Below are 5,713 nucleotides of genomic sequence, written 5' to 3' on the forward strand. Positions count from 1 at the left end.
TTTAGTATGTACGTAGGTCTTGATGAGACCTCGAAATGATTAGCTTTCTTACCCTCTGGCGGCTTGTTATGCTACTTCACCAGTACTCCCGGTTTTTTATATCTCGTGATTTAGACAAGCTACGGTGACGACATTTAGATGGTGGGTAGCTCTTGTGCTAATCAAGAAGTGACGCGTGTTTGGGCTTCCTGGCAGCTTGTTTCTTTACCCAACTATTCCAAGTGTTCTCTTCGTCGTCCATTTTTTATGTGAAATAAGAAGAAAACGTCAACGTTGCTTTGGACCCCCCCCCCACACACACACACATACACACAAAATCACTGTAGTTACAGCTGACATCATAATGTTTACCTCCTAAATTAATGCTTTTGCTTCAAATATTTAATCAGTTCTGTGTGTGTGTGTGTGTGTAAATCAACATATTAAAACGAATGCATGAATTTTGGTTGTTTTTTTCCATTGCGTAATATGTTTCATTAATTATTCTGAGTTGCATATATGTACTTTTGACAATTTGAGTTGACTTTGTGCACTTTTGACTCTTATGTACCGATTATGTTATGTTCAACGTTATATTAAGTTCTTTAATTTCATTTGATGTTTCCAATCTGACCTTTTGACTCAAACTTGGATTTATGTGTATATGATTTCTGTACCTATGTTTATGTTTACGTTTGTGTTTTGGTGTCTTATAAGCCTATATGGGCTGGGCGACAAAAGTCGCAAGACACGTAAATAAAAATTCATCAATTTATTCATTCATTCATTCATTTATTCATATTCAGGGTTGAAGTAATTTTTGCGTGTAGTGACAAACGTTTGTTTCATGCATGTATGTTTCATTTCGTTAGTACCAAACACAACACACCCAACCTTCCTGTCACACTGACACAGTTAAAAAATCATACATCCGCATTGAACCATAATAGTTACTATTTATTGCAGAAATAGCCAAAAAGCGCAAAATCCTAAGCAGTCTTAACAATGTTAACGACAGTATCAATGAAAGACAACAGATATAACAGTGGTATTAAGAGCGAATGTCTGTAAGGATCAAACAATGGTGGCAGGGGTCGAAAAATCGATTTGGCTCAAACTTTGCACAGTGATAGTACTTGGCCCACAACCCCTCAAAATAGCTTTCTTTCCGGTCAGCACCGATCGTTGCCATGGTAACGGGCCAACCAAGTTTCGGGGCCATTTTCCCTGATTTAGACATGTGAAAAACATGAAATTTGGCATAGTTTAAGGCACGATTACGAGCAAGTGCTTTAATATTATGGAAAAACAAAGTATGGGCTTAAAAGACCAACTTATCCGCTATTCTAGAATAGCTTTGAAATTTTCAAGAAGTTCGTTTAAAGGACCTGGGCAACCCTAACACAATACAGTGTTTGAGGCTTATGAAAAAGCGTTATTTCTGCCCAACTTCGAAGTGCTGTAAGTCCGAAGATGGTGATTTTTTTTGCTTCAAATTTAAATCAATGATACATAAACATATGTGCTATGAAATGCATGGTTGCAAACTTTGGGCACTTCTTTGGTTGTCACGTGGTTGTCCTTAGAAGTAGGTCAAATTTTGAATTTGAGGGAAAATATGATTTTCAGCCATGTTCAGGATACTACATCTACAGAAGAAAGCAAGCAATCTGATAAAGTCTTTTGCCCAAAGTAACACTATGTCTTGTCTATTAAATGAATACTTGTGGAGGTTGGAGTCTTGTGTCGTTGGTGTGCACTTGTCCCTAAAAGTAGGCCATATTTTGGACATGTACAGAAATGGACATATACGCCTATGTTTAAAGCTCTAGAAATAGCAAAGTGGGATGTCATTTGAATTCAATCTTTGCAGGAAAGTACATATATGTATTGTGTATCAAATGAATACTTGTGGAGGTTGGGGTATTGTGTCGTTGGTGTGCACTTGTCCCTAAAAAGTAGGCCATATTTTGGACATACAAAGAAATTCGACATATACGGCTATGTTTGAAGCTCTAGAAATAACAAAGTGGGATGTCATTTGAATTCAATTTTTGCAGGGAAGTACATATTTGAAGTGTATCAAATGAATACTTGTGGAGGTTGGGGCCTTGTGTCGTTGATGTGCACTTGTCCCTAAAAGTAGGCCATATTTTGGACATGTAAAGAAATTGACATATACGGCTATGTTTGAAGCTCTAGAAATAACAAAGTGGGATCTCATTTGAATTCAATTTTTGCAGGGAAGTACATATTTGAAGTGTATCAAATGAATACTTGTGGATGTTTGGTTCTTGTGTCGTTGGTGTGCACTTGTCCCTAAAAGTAGGCCATATTTTGGACATGTACAGAAATTGACATATACGGCTATATATGTTTGAAGCTCTAGAAATAACAAAGTAGGATGTCATTTGAATTCAATCTTTGCAGGGAAGTACATATATGTATTGTGTATCAAATGAATACTTGTGGAGGTTGGGGTCTTGTGTCGTTGGTGTGTACATGTCCCTAAAAGTAGGCCATATTTTGGACATGTACAGAAATTGACATATACGGCTATGTTTGAAGCTCTCGAAATAACAAATTAGAATGTCATTTGAATTCAATCTTTGCAGGGAAGTACATATATGTATTGTGCACCAAATGAATACTTGTGGAGGTTGGGGTCTTGTGTCGTTGGTGTGTACATGTCCCTAAAAGTAGGCCATATTTTGGACATATTCAGAAATAAGGGAAAACGGCTACGTTTGTCTTTTTGAAGGTCTAGAAATTACAAAGTAGGATGTCATTTTAATTCAATCTTTTAAGAGGAGTACATATATGTATTGTGTATCAAATAAGGGCTTGTGGGGGTTAGGTTCTTGCGTCGTTGTTGTATAGTTGTCACTAAAAGTAGGCCATATTTTAAACATTTACAGAAATAGGCAATAAACAAAAAAAAGCCCTCAAAATCACCCATGTGATAGTCAATACTATAATAAAAACATGGTAGAAGGATGAGTCTGAAAATAAATTCACTTTGGTATTTTCATCAGCTCAAAAACAGCCCAAAATCCAAATTTGGGGACAAGTGCGGAAAATGACCTATTTTGAGGTTGCCCAAAGACTGAAATCTGCCTGTACATCAACTTGATACCTATTTCGTACAAGTTAATGCATTGGTCTAATAATATCCTAAAGTATTTGTCGTTACGTTAAAGCAGTTGGTGGTGACCGCGTCCTAGACTTTGCCAATTTCCGTGTTGTAGAGACGCAAAAATCTGTCAAAATGGCCCAAAAATTTGAATGGGCTGTTGCCATGGCAACAATGGGTTTTAGGCGGAAAGAAAGCTATTTCAAGGGGTTGTGGGCGAAGTACTATAACTGTGCAAAATATGAGTCAAATCGATTTTTGACCCCGCTCACTATTGTTGTATGTACTTCACCGCAAAGGTTGAAGTCAAATAGCATCTATCTTTGTTCTTTGTAGAGCTTTAAACATAGGCGTATATGTCAATTTCTGTACATGTCCAAAATATGGCCTACTTTTAGGGACAAGTACACACCAACGAAACAAGGCCCAAACCTCCACAAGTATTCATTTGATACACATACATATATGTACTTCCCTGCAAAGATTGAATTCAAATGACATCCCACTTTGTTATTTCTAGAGCTTCAAATATAGGCGTATATGTCAATTTCTGTAAATGTCCAAAATATGGCCTACTTTTAGGGACAAGTGCACACCAACGACGCAAGGCCCCAACCTCCACAAGTATTCATTTGATACACAATACATATATGTACTTTCCTGCAAAGATTGAATTCAAATGACATCCCACTTTGCTATTTCTAGAGCTTTAAACATAGGCGTATATGTCCATTTCTGTACATGTCCAAAATATGGCCTACTTTTAGGAACATGTGCACACCAACGACACAAGACTCCAACCTCCACAAGTATTCATTTAATAGACAAGACATAATGTTACTTTGGGCAAAAGACTTTATCAGATTGCTTGCTTTCTTTTGTAGATGTAGTATCCTGAACATGGCTGAAAATCATATTTTCCCTCAAATTCAAAATTTGACCTACTTCTAAGGACAACCACGTGACAACCAAAGAAGTGCCCAAAGTTTGCAACCATGCATTTCATAGCACATATGTTTATGTATCTTTGATTCAAATTTGAAGCCAACAAAAACACCATCTTTGGACTTGCAGCACTTCGAAGTTGGGCAGAAATAACGCTTTTTCATAAGCCTCAAACACTGTATTGTGTTAGGGTTGCCCAGGTCCTTTAAACGAACTTCTTGAAAATTTCAAAGCTATTCTAGAAAAGCGGATAAGTTGGTCTTTTAAGCCCATACTTTGTTTTTCCATAATATTAAAGCACTTGCTCGTAATCGTACCTTAAACTATGCCAAATTTCATGTTTTTCACATGTCTAAATCAGGGAAAATGGCCCCGAAACTTGGTTGGCCCGTTACCATGGCAACGATCGGTGCTGACCGGAAAGAAAGCTATTTTGAGAGGTTGTGGGCCAAGTACTATCACTGTGCAAAGTTTGAGCCAAATCGATTTTTTTACCCCTGCCACCATTGTTTGATCCTTACAGACATTCGCTCTTAAATTGTTACATTGTTACAGTCTTTATTGTTACAGTGGTTTCAAACAGTTTCATTCACGAGTTTCCCATCTCAAGGATACATTGCAAAAACAGGGGTCTCAACCTCATTTGCATAGGAAGGCATCTGAATGATCTTGTTGACGTGAAGCAGCTTCTTTTTCAGTGTGTTTTGAGGTGTTGGGCCATTTTATGATCAGCATTAATTAAATTACTATGGGTCGAATCTGAGAACGAATAGAGAATGAAGTTTTTGTGTTCTTTTCAACATGGAACATGTGGTTTGTAACGTTACAGCATCAGTATAGCGTTACCACTACAACGTTACAAACCACATATTCATGCTCTATCTGTTGTCAGATCCAACCCAGATTAATGTAGTTAACGTTGAGCATAACATGCCACAACACCTCAAAACACAGTGAAAAGCAAGCTGTTTCACGTCAACAGGATCATTCCGATGCCTTCCTGTCCTATGCAAATGAGGTTTAGCAATGCATTCTGGGGATGGGAAACTCGTGAATTGTTACAGTCCTGATTATTACAATGGTTTTAAACTGTTTCATTGTTTCTTCTCATCAAGGTAACTTGAGATGATTCTGTCATCAGGAGGACAATGTGTGCCTTGTGAAAAGGCATGAAAGTATTCAAGACGTGCCAACGTCTACAACTGGAAACTGAAGTGTGACATCCATGTTACTGTTTCATAACATTTTATTTTCCCGTATAGAATAAACTTGTAGGAAAAGATGTTGATCTCAACCAATGCTTTAATTCCCGGTCTTAAGTTTTTCTAGTTAGCTTTACTGCGGATGGTCGGAGCCGTTGTACAGTAGTGGTGAGAGTCCCGCCTGTCGCCTATGGACGTCCTGAAAAAAAAACGAGCAGAATGAAAATTGATGAAAAATGATTTGGCTCGCCAAATGATGGTCTGCCACCTTATCTAGATATGTACTTAAGCTGCGCAATGAATATTGAATGAAATGACTTCATGAAATAGTGCGGATACAAGAAGTACCTGGTGCAGCCTGGCATATGAAGTAATTCAGCATGAAGCATGGTTGGTCGTCCCACTTGTCTTTTTCGGATGGCTTTGCGGAGTAACAGACGCAATCTTGCATTCC

The sequence above is a fragment of the Branchiostoma belcheri genome, unplaced genomic scaffold, assembly GCF_001625305.1.
Source record: "Branchiostoma belcheri isolate BF01 breed outbred unplaced genomic scaffold, Haploidv18h27 scaffold387, whole genome shotgun sequence".
Taxonomy (NCBI): Eukaryota; Metazoa; Chordata; class Leptocardii; order Amphioxiformes; family Branchiostomatidae; genus Branchiostoma; species Branchiostoma belcheri.